The sequence below is a fragment of the Sturnus vulgaris genome, chromosome 9 (genome assembly GCF_052056855.1).
Source record: "Sturnus vulgaris isolate bStuVul1 chromosome 9, bStuVul1.hap1, whole genome shotgun sequence".
Taxonomy (NCBI): Eukaryota; Metazoa; Chordata; class Aves; order Passeriformes; family Sturnidae; genus Sturnus; species Sturnus vulgaris.
In genome coordinates this window covers 20736921-20755083 of record NC_142251.1, presented here as the reverse complement: position 1 = coordinate 20755083, position 18163 = coordinate 20736921, and the positions used below count along the sequence as shown (strand labels likewise).

Genomic DNA, 18163 nt, shown 5'->3' with positions numbered 1-18163 from the left:
GCCACACAAATCCTCTCTGGGCTACATGGCCCAGGCTTAGAGTGCACACGAATATTTATAACCCTCAGAAGTGCCCTTACAATCCATCCTGCCATGGATAGTAGAGCTCTATTTTGTGCCATTGGGTGAAGTTTTTGTTGCAACATAAACAGGAAAGATTATATAATTAATAAATACTTAATTTTATGGTTACAGTGGGATTGTTTTCTTTTAATAGCAAACTGGTAGCTGGCTTAAATCAAACCAGTAGTGAGAAAACCTGGGAATAGAAAGAAACTCATAATCATCTTCAATTTCTCTGTTTTGGTACCATCTTTTAAATAAGCACTAGTTTAATATCAGTTCTCTATCTGAAGCCACACATAAAAAAGAAATAATAACAAGAACCTCATGTGGCACATGTTCATCTGCAGTAACATTGAGCTAGTTTGTTAATAATGAAGGTAGCTTGAAGGGTTTGGAGAGGTAAATTGTATTGCCAGGTAAGTGAAAAGTGATGGTTTCTATTTTTATGACCTGACTTGCTCTGAATCAGGGAAAACCTCTGCTCTGTTTTAACAAGATAGATTACAGATGTAATCTAAATAAGCTACATTTCTTATTTGTATAGGGTTCTCTCTCTATAAGAAATTTAAAGGCCATATTTCTCCTGTATTATTATGTAGTAGTTCCTTACCAGGATCATAACTTTTCCTAATGCTAAAGAAAAAAATCAAAGAAATTAAAGTTAGGCATGTTTATTAAAGGGAAGAAGTTGCTCAGTGCAGATTAAATTTTTAGGGGATTTTGATGTTGCCTTTTAAGAGCATGCACAGATAATAATTCTGAACCTTACAGTTCAGTTAGGACTGATTGGTAGACAGCATATTCTGCCTCCAATGCAGTATCCTAAAAATCAAGTTGCTGCCAAACTTTGCAAAATCCCATTGCAAATCATGAAGCTGTTAAGCTTTCTCATAACCAATTTATTTTTCACGTTTGAAAAATGCCCCTGTCTCAAAAATGGATGAATTACTTTCCTAAAACTATTTTTAAATGACATTCAGAGGGAGAATTTAATCTCAAATATTTAAAGTGTAGTGTAATGAGGCCAACTGCAAGATAGTTACATTGAGAAGTGCTTTCTTATATTACCTATGGGTATTTCTGTGGGTTCTATCTATATTGAAAATGACATAAATAAAAAAGGAAATGCCATTCTCTTTTTTCTTTTTTGTTACTTTTAAAATGCTCCTTCAAATAGGATTAATTTAAGTTGTTTCTATAAGAAAACTGGGCTATCATACTGGTGATTTAGTGGATAAATGTCTGTTTAAAAAGATTAATTTTAGCCTGGGACTTGAGTGAAGACTGTGGCTCATGGTGCTCTGCAATAGTATAGTATATTTCACAGCTGTGGGCTTTGATGGAGAGCAGCTTGCCCTCTGCTCCAGAGAATGCCTCTCAGGGGAATGTTCCCTGTAGTACTTTAGATGATAACCACTTCCACAAAGTGTAATGGATGACAAAAGAAACCACACCATAGTGTGACCCATGCCAGTTTGAAGGCTTTAAAATTACTGACCTTACTCTAAACTTACAGTTGATTTTTTTATTTTTACTCCCCTATGTGGAAAATAGAATACAGGTGTGCTGTGATCACTACAGAAGGGCTTTTGCAGCAGGATGCCCTGGAGATTCTGCCATCAGTTTCTTGTATAAAGTGTCTTGGTGAGGACAGAAATGTAGATCACTGCCATGGAGTTGCTGCCATGTGAGAGATCATGTGGTAGAGAATTGGTTCTGGTTTTGGATGGTTCTAAAGTTTCCCTGTTACCATCTGGACAACCAAGAGTGACAAGTGTGATGTGATCCCCTGCACTTTTGTAGATGAAGCTGGATTTAAGCTTGTTTATCTAGGCCGAGTTGTGCTGTCACAAGAACATTCAATGGCAGTCAGGCAGTGCTGCCATGGCTGTGCTGCCAGTGCCACCTCAACAAACAGCTCTGACAAATCTGCTGTGCTGAGTCTGCTCCAGACACAGAAATCACTGCAGTGCTCACATCTTTGGGGTTTTCCTTGGTGCACAGCGTGTAGGCAGAATTATGTGAGATACATCTGCTTTGCAGCCGTCCTGAGAAATTTTGCTGACCTAGAGATAAAATATACTTACCTGTTTTTGTATGAAGGTGCCATTGGAAAACTAGCATTTCACTCATGCATAAAATTGTTATTAAAAAAGTAGAGAAGCCAGACTTTGTGATGTAGACAGATATCTGCCCATCTCGAATGGATGTATGAAATTTATTATTTTCTGATTTTAAAGTGCCAACCTCAAGAGCAAAGGGTTATCAAGAAGACAGTATTAATCAAGTTTGCCCATTTCTGCAAAACTTTGCTGTAATACCCTGTACTGGCATTGTATAGCTCTTCATAGTGTGACAGATGTAATTCATTTTCGGCCTGCACCACTCAGAATTAACGAGGTTATTATAAATTTGTGCTGATAAAATCTTTATACCACCTCATGGTGGTACGTGCCTTTGTTGTAGAGTGTGCAGAGAGGTAGATGTATATATACTTGTTCAGCTTATTTATTTATCTTTAAACTTACAGTACATAAAGCTTAAGATCTAGTATTTTAATACTTCAATAGTCCTAAAATGTCCATAACTGTAAAGGTAAATGGCCTATGAAATGATATACTTAGCATCTGTAAAGGAATAATGTGTTTAGAGACCCAGTGAAATAAATCTGTCAACATAAGACTACTTTAGAGAATAGGATTTCCATGAAGTTATTTTTTTCTACAGAATATTAGGAAAGCTGATTCAGTTAGACAAAAAGAGATTAGAGAGACAAGGATGTGTGTATGGGGGAAGCCAAATAAGCATTTCAATTACATGAATTAAACAAAGGCAGTGAAAAAAATTCATTTGACCAAGGCAGCCAATTTGGTATAATCGAAATTACCAACAACATTCACAGAGAAATGAAAATAATTTGAGATTTCTGAGCATCTAAATATGGAAAAAGTATAAATGTTTCTTTGAAAGTGAAAAAAAATTCTGATTAAGTTTCCACAGTCAAGTTATTTCATTTTCTTTTGAGCTAGCTTTTATTGCTAAGCTCAAATTTGTTTCAAAGCATTTAAAAATGCAGGAATTGGAGGGAAAAGTGACATGTTTATGCTTATGCCATCTGAGTATTTTGTTAGTAATTGCAAAAGTGGCAGTATCCAAGACATCAGTGTGAAAGAAAGCCTTACAGTAATTTGAATAGTAATGTAGCAAATAGCAGCAAGACTAAAGTACATATCCTGTAATATATTCAGCAAGTCAGCTAGCTCCTAAATGTACACATATCACTTCTACCTGAGCTAGTCTCTGAAAAGTAAAGTTTGAAACTGGGGAGACACTCAGAAAGGTAAACTGTAGGTCTGCTCTGGTTTTAAAATTTCCCTCACACAGCATTTATTGAGCACCTTCCAAAATAGGGCAGCCTATGCAGGCAGCTGCCTTAATCCTGAGGAGTCACTGCTCTTTCAATTTCTTGCATTGCTGGGAACACTAAGCTCTAAATTTACAAGAATTTCAACAAAATAATTAAATATTAGGAAATTCCATCACATTAAATATTATTCCTGTACATGTTAATGTCTTTGAAAAAAACCTCTGGTGGATGAAGTACAGGATTGTTTTATTTTAATTAGAATAATTGACCTCCTGGTTGTGTGTTTATTTTAATACTTCCTATGTATAAGGTACCCTAGTGACACATGTCATCAATTTTGGGCCACATTCAGTGCACATTCTCTTCTTTCAGGATTAATCTTTCAGAATTAAATATCAGATCCAGTTCAATAGTATATTCAATTCCAAATATGAACATACCCTCAGAGAGTGAGAATAGAGGGAAAGGTCAGATGATATCATCAGTTGCTAAGAACAGCTACAGGGTTTGAGAAGCAGGCTGAGGAAAAGGGAACATTTCTTGGACAGGAGCCAGAAATCTGCACTGTAGTGAAAAATTTTTCAAATTCTAAGTACAGTATTTCCATTTGGTAAGGATTTTTGAGGATTACACCATTCAGCTTTCAGGGATTAAAGGCAACAGCAGCCTCAAGAATCTTGTTTGTCCACATTTTTAATTGTCAGAAACACTGGTTTCAGTGTCAAAGCAAGAGACCTATAAAGACATGACCAAATGGTTAATCAAGGTATGTGTTTGCTCTCATCCTTCATTTAGAGAACGTGAACATTCTGATGGGATATATTCTTGAATGGTGGCTATTATGTTATCTGCAATTATGTCATAAGAGTTGATATTTCAAATCTATTCCGATACCTTTCAGGGTTTTTCAATACAAAAGCAGTTTAGCCCTCAATGTATCTAATAAAGTGAATTCATTGGGATGATGTGTTGAAGATTAAAGAACTAAATCTTGCAATTATTGCAGTCATAAAACATGCTAGGTAATAAACTGAGAAAAATTTTATAGAATGATTTAACACCTTTGGTAGTCAATGGGAAGAAACAAATGAGATTGGTCCTAATGAATTTTCCTTGGAAATCAAGGAAGTCAAAGTGAGTTAGGAAATCAGTGTGAAGAAGGCACAGGGCCCTTAAACCCCTTAGGCTGTCTATAATGCCGTGCAGATGCCTTGGCAGCATTTCTGCAGTGTGAGCTGTGTGTGAGCACATCCCGGTGTGGGTGCCACGTTCTGCTAAGGAGAGCAGGGCACTGCAGGACGTGTCTCTGCAGAGGGGCTGCACTGTGCTCTGTGGGCACAGCAGCTGGGACATCACCACACTGCTCTCCAGCCTGCCCTGACAGGTGTTCCCATGGTTTCCAAGCTTTATGCAAACTTCCAAAGAGTAAAAATTCTATATATTCTCCACAGTGTTTATTCATTTCACATAGTAGCTTTCAGCACTCTCACTGCCATTCCTGTTGGCAGCTCTTTTAAAAATTGTAACCTACTCAATTGCCAACTTTCATTATAATCCCAAATTTATAAATGAAAGAAAATGACTGCTTAAAAAAAAATAATCAAAGCACTTGGCTAGCTACAGAGATGTGTTATTACAGATCTCTTTGTTTGCTGTGAAAGTGCTTGTCTTTTCTTTCCAAATGCTAGTCTAATTTTCATAATAATGATTTTAGCTTTGCCTTCCTTTTTTAAAACAGCATTAATTTTAAAAAATGAGTGTGTTCCAGTGGTCAAATCTCTTGGTGGCAAAACATACTTAATTCTTAATGGGTGTATAACCTTGTTAAAGGCTGAGTGAAAACTAAATGATGTCCTTAGAAAGAGAAAAATAATGCAGTTTGTTCTGGCATAAATAGGAGGAGGAGAAAGGGGAGAAATGTGAGCTATAAACAAATCTGTGCAGTGGAGGCAAGCTTGGTGTCCAGCTGGAAAACTGTCTTGTGTAGGGAAATGACTGTGGTGGGAATAGTGACTGACAGAAGTGAGTGACAGGCACAAGAGAGGCTGCTGTGGTGACCCTTGAAAAAGAAGTTTTTTATATAGTCTGTGCTCCTCTGTATCCTTGGCTGAGGAAATAAATCAATGCACACTTCCTAAAGTGTATAACCATGGTTTTTCTAAATGGAAATGCAGCCTTTGAGTTCCCCTGTGCTCAGGAGGGAGAAGCTTTCTTTTGCTGGTAAATCACATACAGCTAAAAAATTTGGAATTTGGCATGCAGAAACCTGATTCTCAGGTGCTGGAAGATGAACTTCCACTGCAACAATGTAGATTTACACAAGCTGACAACCAGTACTTTAACTTCAGCAGCAATAGAAAACTGTAATTGATATTTTTAAAAAATAGACTTATAAAGAATCATAGTAATTTCAGATTTCCTATCTGAAATTAATGGAACTACATAAAATAACAGTGAGCTAAAAATATTAATTTCCCAGAGACTTCAAAATTAGCTTAGCTGTGATGAGATTGATTACTGTTTTTAACAGAAAAGAGAAATAATTAGGGGGAAATTTTAAATTAATATTTTTAATTAACATTCCTGCCTTTACAGAAAAGAGGGAAAGTGTAAAGAAGTGTTAAAAATTAAGTATGTGGACACCAAAACAAGTAGCCTTAACTTTTAAATATGAAGTCAAAGTTGACTGATTTACAAGTGAATTCTAGACATGAATTTTCTTTTCAATGATTAATCTGCTGTTTGGAATTTAGATGATGATTAGTGGTAAAACTTGTATTGCCTGTATGCACCAGCCCCTTGTGGAGGATGACAGGCAGCAGTTTCCATCTGGGGGACACCTGCAGTGCTGCTCTGGCCATCCTGTGACCACAGCTGGAAGTTGTATACAGGTGATAACTGTAACACTAACTAAATTTCCAAAAGTAATGTTTGGGTTTTCTTTTTTTTTTTTTTTTTTTTTTTTGGCAGACTATTTGCAAACATCCAGAAGCTCAGTGTTTCTCAGTGTTTAAAGGGACAGTCCAATATCTAAGGAAATAGTCAGTGTAATCGGATGTGATCATTGCTATGGCAACAATTTCTTCCAGATCAGTGGATAAAATGCTCGTTTCAAACTTGTGTCTATAACTTGTAAGTAGACTTCTTTATTTATTCTGTTTTATTTCCTCCTCAACATCCTCAATCTCCACAATGAAGCTTCTAAAGAGCACTTGTAAAGAGCACAGTACAACAATTGGTGAAGCAAGTGGGTTCAACAATCCATATATTGACACAATGAATTCAATAGAAAACTAATTAATGATAATAAAAATAATAATAAGATAGCGCTTTGCCCTCTATGGCTTCTTTCATCAAAGAAGCTGAAAGAGCTTTGCAAATATTAATTAAGCCTCAGAACACCCTGATAAGCATCTCTGTCTTCTCATTTTCTCCCTGTAAGTAATATTAATTTCTGGATTACAATGATTCAGAACTACAAATCAAGAAAGACTGGAAGGTAAAAAAAACATCCCCCCACTGCTATTTTAAGGTTACCCATAAAATCAAAGCCTGCACGGGTGAAATCAGCTGATTCATCTGATGCTCTGCAGAATTATCTGTGCACCTGCCCCTGCACTCTCATTTCTGTGAAGTGTTTCTTTGGGCCATAGCGTGTGCATTCTTCTAATCAGATTTGTTTATCAACGTATAATCTTTTCCTAACCAGTAAAATATATTGATGGTTCTTACCACTACATTTACAGTCTAACATACAGATTTAGACAAAGTGATTTTTTATTTTATTTTAAGAAAGTATTCCCCAAAGTTTAATAAAGAGTTCATATATTCTAGTGTGCAGAAGGCTGGTCTAGGATCTTGAGACCTAATCCTATTTGCAAATGGCTTGAATTGTAGCTTTGGAAAAATATTTTAATCTCATTACTTCAATTTCCTGCTTTGGAGAAGAGATAAATAGTATTTGTTTATATTCAGGGTTTCTAGAAGGATTATTTAAATGTTGTTTTAAAGAGAGTGTGGCTCAGTGCACTGTCTCAGAACAGGAACAAGGCAATTATCTGTTTATTGAGGCATTTATTTATTATTCTCTAATTTTATGATCTTGGCCTGGCTGATCTGGCCCATTCTACAGAGGACAAGATTTTGGTGAGATTTTTCTTACAACTTTATCAGCAGCTTCCACTTCCCGGTCACACTTTATTCACCTATAAGAATGCAATAATCCTAATTATTTTCTAGGGCAAAGTTAAAACTTTTCTGGTTTTTAGCAGATGCACGGTGTCATTCCCAACAGCTGTTTTCTTTGGTTCTTGGAATGCCACTTCCTATTCCCATTGATCGTCCATGCTGGCTTTTCGCATGCCAGGGCGAGTCGCTATCATCTCTGACTCTGAACTGGTGAAAGGAAGAATGTCTGCATTCAAATTATTCACAGAAAAGTGCTTCTCCTGGTTTGTGCTGTTATTTCAGGCAGCCAAATGATTTCTGCTCAAGTAAAGACAGCAGTGTGGTGCCACTGCAAAAATCTGTGTGTGCCTGCTCAGGGCTCTGTGAAAGTCACTGGCTTGGCAAACGCGCTCTGCAGCGTCACTCACATTCCTTCTCATCTCCTGACTTTTACACAGAATTTCATTTGCAGACTGAACTTGAAGATCTTAAGCTAAAGCTCTGTTGGGCAGGGATGCAAATGTGAGAGAGGTGAGGAGAGGTGAAGTGGCCTTTAGGTGGCCATATCTCTGACAAGCACTTCTCACTCCCTGCAAAGCTGCGGCGCGGGCTCTGACGCCGTTGTTTGCAGCAGCTCCTGCCAAGAGTCGGGGTGTAAAGATGCTTGTCCTGGTTCTCTTCTGGGCAATTTTAGAGAAAAAAGGTATTGCTTAATTCTAATGAACTATATGCAAATATTTGATTAATCACTACAGAATGATATTGTAGATGGTGTTTTTAAACTCAAGAAAATATTTGAAGTTCTTTTCCTACCTGTTCACAAGCCCAGAAAGGAGAGACTGTTCAGACGCCCTTCCGTTGCCTGAGTGTGTACTTTTAGGCCCCTACAATTTCTAACTTCTTAGGGAAGTGGGGAGTCTGACTGTGAGAAATGCAGTTTAATAAATCCTGGACTAGTGAATGCCCAAAGTGCTTGGGTGTTTACCAGTGGGAGTAACTCTGTCTCACCCAGGGCACTCTAAACCGTGTCCTGACAAAAATCTCTCTTTTTCCAGTAATACCTTGAGACATTGGGCTTCCTGACAGTGCTCTGAAATGTACAGAAACTGGTTATTTAAAAGACATGGTCTAAATAGGACTTTGGATCTAATTCTCTGTGTTATGCTAACAATGGTTTAGGAAAAATATGAACTGAAATCTATTCTGGTTAGTATCAAGAACAAAAATAGCAAATAAAAGCAGTCAATCGATTTTTAAATTATTAAGATTATTAAGGTAAATTTTTTGTGTTTCATTAGGTCCACAAATTAAGAATAATTATCTTTTCAGGTGGAAATTTGTATTTGCTGAGATTACTCGTGTACAAAATTAGGTACCTTAGTAATTCTCTGCAAGTTTGTGGCCCAAATGTGTGATATGAGGAATTGAAGAATATGTGCGTGTATTTTAAATTGTATTTCACAGAAAGTGTATAACAAATAGTTCCAACAATTATTCACTGCTACAGGAGTTCAAAGAGCAAATTTACAATTGTGTTCACTCAGAACTTGCATACTTCTTTGTAAAGCTGGAAATCAAAAATCTTGTATGAGGACTGCATTCTCTTGAAACATCTCTTGAAATTTGGAATTTTTTTTTTAATCTTTTTAATTCCAAGGATAAGATAAAGAAAAAAATTCTTCATCAATTTATTTTACCATAAAAAAAAATCCTAGTTAACTGTTGCAGGGTGCTGCCTCTTACATGGAGATCAGTGTCATAACACAAACACCATGTCAGATGTGGCATATTTAGCAGCCAATTATTAATATATTATCCAGCTAATGATTTAGTAATCTGTTTCCCATAATTTTGTCCATCCTATAACATTTATTTATCACACATACATAACATTTTCTGGTTTGACTGAAGCACCTTAGCAGAGCCATCTTTCAGCTGTTGCTTTAGGTTTCAGGTTTCCTCACCGTGCTATTACTGTGGATTAATTAGCCTTTCCCAACAGAATGGTGGTGTTAGAATATGAATGAAGTCCTGCAGCGATCCCTTTCAAGTGTGGGATCACTGGGTTAATCTCTACATGAAACAGTTTGGTTACTGAATGGAGGAGCTGCCATGTGGGCTAAAGCTGGCAAAGTCAATATATTTTAAGAGATTTAGTAAGACATACTCTTCAGAAGTAGCTTCACAAGAACTGTGTGGTCTGCAATAATTTAATAAATTGGAATTACTTTTATATTCAATTGGAGTGCAGCTTTAGTTTCCATCCTTTCCATTTGCTGTATAACAAAGACCTAAAATAATTGAGTATAATCCTGGGCTGTCACCCTGGGAGCAGGCAGAGCAGGGAGGGTGCTGCTTCAAGTTGTCCTGATATATTCCAGCTACTACAGAAATATTAATGAACCCCACGTTATTAGCCTGTGGTTTAATGATCTTTTCTCTGGCAGGCAACAACGACCTGACACAGGGGCTATGCACAGGGATCTGAATTTGGCATCATCAGGGCTCAGTTAACTGGAGGAGCAGCCCTAAATTCCCTCCCTGCCACTGTTTGAGTTTTCAGTCAAGGCTACACACTTGGCTTCCCCTGTCTGCTCACTGTCATGCTTGTCATGCTTGCTTACTGTTAATATTTCGTGCATCCTACAAACTGTTAGTAACTGAATTCTTCCCACGAATGCCATGTGCCATGTCCTCTAACACTGATATTCTCACCTGAGTGATTTTACCCTGCTGAATGTCCCAGACTGGCAAAGGGGCTTGCACCTCTGTGCAGGGCACCTGAGAAGTGGCAGCAAGGGGAAAAGTGCATCAATTGTTTGTGCATTTTCCTCAGGGAGAGCTAAACTGGAGCTGGATGTGTGACTTGTGGCTGGAATGGAAGCAAAAGGAATGTGAACCTTGCATCAGAAAGGACGTGGGCATTTCTTGGTGGACAAGGATTCTCAGTGGGAGCTTGCTAAATATTTCTTAGAACGATGATTTCTGTGTTTATTTTTTCATTAAGTGGTCATTGTCCTACCCAGATATACACCCTCCTTATTGCCAGAAGGACAAAACTCTATAGGGATTACTTCATTTTAAGTAAATATTCTTTGCTCTTATGCTTGTCCATTGTTAAATCATAGTTCAGCAGCAGTGACTGAAGTGGGTCATACTTCTTTTTCCTGATTTCCAAGTAAATTTAACCAAGTGGAGTCAAACATCTAACTCAAACATTATTTGGTTTACCTTCCACTTAGGACTGTGAAAGAAACACAAGAGAGAAAAGGAGAAACCTGTGACAAATAGGAAAAAGTAAAGAGGGTGAAGGAGAAGGAGGAGCTATTAGTACTTGCTTGCCTACCTTTCCATAGGTACCCAGGCTGAGGGCAATCACTAGCTATCAGTTAAGTAGCCTAGTGAGTAATTTGTAGCAGAAAGTGTTTTTCAGCTCTTTCAGGAGGTGATATTTACTATTCAAGATATGCGAAGTCCTTTTTTTTTAACCTTGATGCATACTAAAAAGAAACACGAGCTGGAAGAGAAAAGTCACCAGTTTTATTAATAAATCTTGCTGTGGTTCTTAGCACCAAATTTTCATCTGCCCATGTCCTGCTTGCTGTCTCACATCTCCTTTCTTTACTAATGCAGTTTTAGGGGTCTTCCATAACAACACCCACCTTCATTTGCAGGAGGGGATGGATGAAGATTTCTAATGATGAATAAGAGATATTCCTTCCCCTGCAGTGGACAAAAGTGAGCAGAAATTCAGGCCTTCAGTCCTGCAGCTGCAACAGGGTAGGTAGGGGCACATCCTTGTGCTCACAAACCCCAGGGAGTCTTTCAAATGACAACTCTGCTCTTCTCCCTTCTGATAAAGCAGAGAAAAGCAAGAGGGCAGCCTGAGCTTTAGGAAGTGTGTCTGTGAGGATAGGGCCACACTTGAAAAGTGACAGAATATGCCAGCATACACAATTTCTCCAGTTTTTACACCTACGGGGTAACAAAGATACCAAAAATACCCTGAGATTTTTTTCTGAGAATTGGCTCCTGTTAGAACTAATTTGAGTACACCTGAAGCATTGCCACCAATTTTTTTTGTATTTTGTTTTTTTTGTCACTGAATGAATTCAGTAGAACTGTCTGTTAAACATTTATTTTCCTTTTGTTTTTCTCTAGCACAGAATGAAAACTGTTTACAGGAAGAACTAGTCTCCCTACTTAGTATGCAACATAATTTAGTGTTTAGAGTACCTATTCTGTAATTGTGTATGTGTATACACAGCTAAATATGTACTTCTCAACAGGGCTTAACCTTCTATGAACATATGTTGTAAATGTACAGTGTTTGCATAATGTTTATCCAACTTGGTAGAATTATGAGGTTTAGTGATACAGAAAACTTCATGTGTTTTTTAACATGGCAGGTGTGGAAGGGATCCTGAGATCAGCTGCAGAGCTCTTTGTCTTGGTTCCTGAGGATGCTCTGAAGTGCAGCTAGGCAGGGTGGCAGTTCTGCTTTGTGGTTCTGCTTCTGTTCCTCCACCATCTCTAAACAATGTATTTTGAAAATTGACAGATCTCTTTCAAGCAGAGTTTTAGCCCTACTGGATATTGTGAAATAATTGTGGCATGAGATGATGCTTTTTATATTTTGTCTTCAGTTTCTTGATTATCATACTGAAAGCAGTCTGCAGATTTTAAATTTGAGCTGATGGATGAAACTGTACAGCTGAAGAGACACAGCACATGGGACAGGTTTGCAAAGGTTTGTTCATCTTCCTATGCTAAATGACTGAACATCAGCCAGTAGTGAAATGGCATTAAAGGTCTAGGTCTAGTGAGCTGGCAAAGAGATATTCCCTGAGATACTAAGAGATGGGAGGTTTTTGGTAGGAATTACTGTACTATTAATCTGCAAATGTTATGGCAATAGGTCTAGTGTCTCTTCTTTGGGGACTTAAGTAGAAGGATTTAATTGTTCTATTTTAATTCATTCCATGCCTCAGCCTAACTTATAGAATTTGGAGAGAATAAGAATGGACAAATCAAGTTTTATTATCTTCTTCTACATTGGCAGGTATCCTATAATGGAATTTTTTTTCCAGTTGTCAGCAGCCTCAAATCTAAACTTGATTTTTAACGTTTTCATTGGATGAAAATGCAATTGACAGGGAGAAAATATTGTCTGAAGGAAAGTTAAAAATTACTTCTGGAAAAAAACTAACGCTGTAAGCAGAAGGGAAAAGCAGCAAAACTCCAGTAGGAATACTTGTTAAAGATAATGCTATCAGATTAAAATGAAATTGTTAAAAAATTAATCTACAGACATGGAATTTCCATGTACTAACTTCACACAAGGAAAGAAGAAAAACTTTGTAACTTTTATTTCCCTTGGTGAAGCAGCTTCATCATCTGTTATCATTTTTGATCTTTAGAACTTTATATTTAATGTTTTGTCCTGAAGTGCCATAAGATCTATGAACAGAACTTTCTTATCTATAATATTTCCTGTTTTTTTCTACAAGTCACTCACTATAAGATTGAAAGAATAACATTGTCCATTATCTGCTTAAGGCCTTTACTTAGGTTTTATGCTTTGCATATTGTGTTTTCTCCAGAGGGATGCAATTCATTATTTAGATCACTAGCATTGCTACAAAATGAGTTATAAGATCCAGATGATCAGTTGCATGTTCAAAAATTGTACACTCAAAAATGTGTAACATGGAAAACAATTTTAACTCACAGTGCTTGATTAAAAATGTGCTGCTGAATTTTTTTAAGCCACTTAGAATAAATATTTGAAGACCTCTTTTAAAAACAAAATAAGGGAGTAACTTCTCATCATGAGAAGGAGTCTTGTGTTATAGACACTGTAGTCTCGTGTTAGAGAGATAGTAGAATTGAGAAAACTCATGGGTTGAGATAAAGACTGTTTAACAGGTAAAGCAAAACAAGGAATGAATTCCCTGCTTCCCCTGGGCAGGCAGGTAGGTGTTTGGCCATCCCCAGGAAAGCAGCTCCATCATGTAAGGGTTACCTGGGGAGGAAAATGCCTTTCTGAGCCTGAGTCCATGTCTGGGGCATCCCTGGAGTCAGCTGTCCTGGCTGTGTCCCTCCCAGCTCCTCACTGCTGGGCTGTTGGGAGCAGCAGAAAAGGCTCCTCACAAGGTCTGCTCAGCAATAACAAAAACATCTCTCATGTTGTCACCACTGTGTTCAGCACAGATCCAAAGTAGCCCCATACCCACTACTGTGAGGCAGAGTGATTCTATTGCAGCCAAAACCAGCACACTCAAGGCTCCACTGGAAGGAGTAGTATTGAAAGACAGAAGGAAAGCATTGCATGTGTATGTACAACGCAGATGATTCCCTGCTTCATGAAACAGAATAATCTGGAAAAACACAGTGCAGCAGGAGAGAGGAGATGATAAAGAAACAGGAAAGTGATCATATCTACTACAATGTGAGCCATTTGTAATTTAAGATAAATATAATTTTTTTTTTAAGAATGTCTAATATTGATGTCCTCTTCAGCCAGACTTTCTGGCTGAGCAGGAAGCTTTCATCTGACTTTTTGGAGTATTTCAATGGATACCTAAACTTTCCAATTTGCATTAAGAAAAACTATAGCACAATGACTTTATGGAGGCTGTAAAATATGTATTTTATTCTTTCTTTTGAAAGACTGCTCAACATTAAAGCTCTTCTTAGGGCTTTAAAGCAGATTGGTTGGGACATGAAACATGAGGTTTTAAGATGACATTGCTGTGCTGTAGAAAGTCTTTATAAAAGTGCAGGTGTAAGAAAAATTTGATCTGTTATTACCCTAACAAGTCACATTTGTCTGCTAGCTTTAAAGCTTCTTTTAATCACAGGTCGTAGTCTTTGATGTTCATGGCTACCTTTCATCCCTTTTCCAAAATTCTCTTCTGTGCCTTCCTTACATACCCAAACCATAATTCTCAGTGCTGCTAAATCCACACGTCAGACGTTTTTTATTTGTGTACTCAGAAATAGTTTTACAATTTTAACTTTATTTCAATTCTAGTTTTAGTATAAGTAGTGACTGAACTGTTGCTTTTAACCTTTGTCTTTAAATATTTCTATCTATATACTGAAGGTTATTTTTATTGCTTATTGGGTAATTTTGTTTTAGCTAATTACACTTCTAAAGCAGCTGGCAAAACCTTTTAACGACTTGTTAATTCAATACTAACTCCTCCAAAGCTTTATAGAGGACCTGTATGTGGACTAAATTCTGCCATTTGGGTTAGAGTGTTATGGATGTCTCCTCCATGGCACTGGTGCTGATGCCTTTTCTTCTCCTTGTCAGGTGTCCATCCATCATACCTGGCATTCATAATCTCATATTGCTCCCATTTCACTGGGATTACTCTTACAGCAAAATGCAGCCTAGCATAAAGGAGATCTCACTCCTCCCTCCCTGTCTGTCCGAGGATACATCCAGGCAGAAAAAGAAGCACATTCACCATGAACCAGCATTAGGGGACTTGGGTAATGTGCCACAAACCTGCTGGGGTTTGTGGTCAAAGCAGTGCCTTGATTTGATTTTGGAGTATGTGGCACAAAGGCCAGCAGAGCAGAGAGCCAGTGTCTCTGCAGAAAGTCACAATGCTTTTATGTGCATCTGTCCTTTATTGTAAGGTGTGGACTAGGTGAGGGACTATCAGAACATTTAAAAATGTCATCTCCTTTAATCCTTCTGCTGTAATCATCCCTAACAACAGGAGCATTAGAAAGTAGCTGTGCATTAAGTGTTTATTGCAGCAGAGCAGAAGTTAAGCATTTCATTGAACTATTAAAACCAGGGCCTAAATGTGGGAAGGGTATTGGCTTTGCAGATCTCAGATTCGTTCAGCCAGAAGCATTTGGTACCAGCGATCAACTGATGAAAAATAGAGAAACAATATGTGGCTCTGAGCTTTTTCACTTCCTTTTTTTCCTACCCAGTTGACAGCAAAATCCTACAATAACAGAGTGAGCTACAATGGCATCTAATGATTTTCTGGGAAGCAGGGAGTACACTTCAACAGGGAACCAGAAGCCATGTCATACTGATGCTTTATATGCTAGAGTTTAAAAGCCAAAACCTCAGCAGTTGGTGACGGAGACATGCTGAGGGAGGAAAAAGTAGCCCTGAATTTCTTCACCAACTCATATTTTACTAAAATTTATAACATTCTAATTTCAAAACACCAAATAAACATGAAATAGGGAGACATTTAGGCCAGTTTTAATCCAAATGAGGATTATAGGCTGGAGAAAGTTACTTCTTGGACACTTTGTCAGACATCTTTGGTTATTTAATTGAAGGAAATTACAAAACAAGCTATGGAGGAACAAAGTGACAGAAATGTCAGAAATGCCTTTCCACTGAGTTGCATTTCTCAGGACACCTGGAGGTAGAGGTCAGGCTGCTCTGAGCTCGGCCAGCTGCAGCTTCCCTTTTGGCAGCTACCTACAAGGAGTCACTCCTGAAGGCAGGGTGTTGGAGTGTGTAAAACAGAAGCCTCTCTGAGTCCCTCAGACAGAGAGAAGCATGCAGGGATTGAATTAAAGCCTTTAGAGAAATTAAAATAGATGAAACCACACAGACATGAAGTAGAAGTGCAAGCTTTAGTTTTAAGTAAGTTGAAATATTATTAAGTCACATAGATATGAAGTAGAAGTCTTAGTCAGAATATTCTTTAAGCGCCTTAAGAGAATAAAAAGCCCTAGAATCTAGTGTAAGGTTCCCACCTGGTTGAAAGTTAAAAAACTTAGGCCCAGACATGATGAAAACATAGTATGAACATTAATTGCATTTTCTAGATAGAACAGATTACCAAGAATGGATAGAGCTATATGTGTGAGTTGTGTGTAAGAGTTAACACCACTTGGGTATTATAGAACTAGAATTCTAATAGGTTTAGAAGGAATCTTTTAAGTTTGTGTTTTTAGCTCACTGGATGATTTATGAATTAAAAACCCCTGTATTGGGGAGAAAAAGGCATCGACCACCATAATCATTATCATCACTACCACCTCACACATGGAAGAAGAAGAAGAGAGAGGAGAAGAAAAGAGGAGGAAGAAGAAATATTGGAGAGCTGCTGCCTCTGCTCGGGACTCTATGCTAAAAAGCTTTAACATGGACTTTAATATTCTGAACTCTTTGCCTTTGAGACTGATGTGCTTCTACAATAAATAACTTTACAGCAACCAACAACTGCTCTTGTCTCCTTGAAGACCTAAACCCAAGAATAACTCGACAGCAGGGGCTGATTTCCATAAGTCACCCACCCTGGATATGAATCACTTCCTTAACCCCCAAGGCAAGCTGGATGGCTTTGGCCTCCAGGTAGCCTGCAGAGGGTGGCAAATAAATATATCCCAGGACACAGACTGACCTCTGCCCCTTGGGAAGGAGCAAGAGGAAGATCATCTCATCTTAGAGCATCCAAAATTATGCTGAATACTTGTGCTTTGACACCCAGGACCTGCATCAAGTTGTCAGAGACAACCAGACAACACCATGAAAAAACTGAAAAAGAAAAGTTTACCTTAGACAGTCACCTCTTTTAAGCCTGGGATTAATTCTATTACCTTTTGCTAGAAATGGGTCAGATCCAGAATATTTACTGAGGATCTCATATAATTATGTCTTCCTTACAGGGGGAAAAAAAAAATCTTTCCTATCTAGCAATTTATATGCATTTGGAAAATGTCACGTTTCCCCAGTGAGTTCCTCCATTTATTCACACTGAAGTTCTCCATCTGTGTACCAATACTATTATGAGGAGATTTCTCTGAGTAGAGACACATGTTTGAATGCATGTTGTAAATGTGGTGTGCCTTCTTTCTTCTACCTTCTGGGCATAAGTAATGCACACAACTATTCAAAAATGTGGTCCCAATGTAGTATCTGCAACAATCTGCTGTTTTATTAGAATGGAATGATATATTGAAATAATAAAATATATTTATGCATATTCTGATGCATATGGGTGTAAAAATCCTGAGACTTCTTTCATGTGTAAAAGTTGAGGGTGTTTTTTATTTTGCTTTGGTGGCTGCCAAATACAAGTTTCAAGTCTTTTATGAAACCAGTCTACAGCAAGAACTCATACTCTTAAGACAGATGGTTTTGTTCCAGCTATTACAAACATTTTTTACTTTTATTAATTACCTATCTTGGATGTGAGAATGGCAGTTGCAGTTTTATGTTGGAAAAAAAAAGGTAGGTTTTTCCATTTCTTCACTGTGAAATGTATCTCAGTTCCTATTTCTCGAGCTTTGTAGGAAAAAATCTGAGGGGTCTGTGGAACATAAGATACATAAGACTGCTACACTGACAATAATTCCTAATATCTTAATATTCTTAGGGGTATTGAATCATTTTGAATTGCAGGAATTTGTGTGCATAACTTCTTATACATGCTATTGATAACATAACCCAAAATTTTAGTAACAGATGAGTTGATACAATTTGGATGATGATGAGCTAATCTGAGAAAAATGGCAGGTGTACTTCATGCCTGATACAGAAAGAGTACCTGATGTTTGTTGGTAGAA

General features: G+C 37.6%; 1 long non-coding RNA gene across 7 annotated transcripts in view; it reads left to right on the top strand.

Moving 5' to 3' along the window:
• The window catches only part of LOC106858582 (uncharacterized), a 276548-nt gene extending 259027 nt beyond the window's left edge, over positions 1 to 17521 (top strand). For all 7 annotated transcript variants that reach the window (XR_015805485.1, XR_015805484.1, XR_015805486.1 and 4 more), the window contains 2 exons: positions 6404 to 6565; positions 7702 to 17521. This is a non-coding gene — a long non-coding RNA (uncharacterized LOC106858582). The remainder of the gene's footprint in view (positions 1 to 6403; positions 6566 to 7701) is intronic.
• Positions 17522 to 18163: the final 642 nt, after the last annotated feature.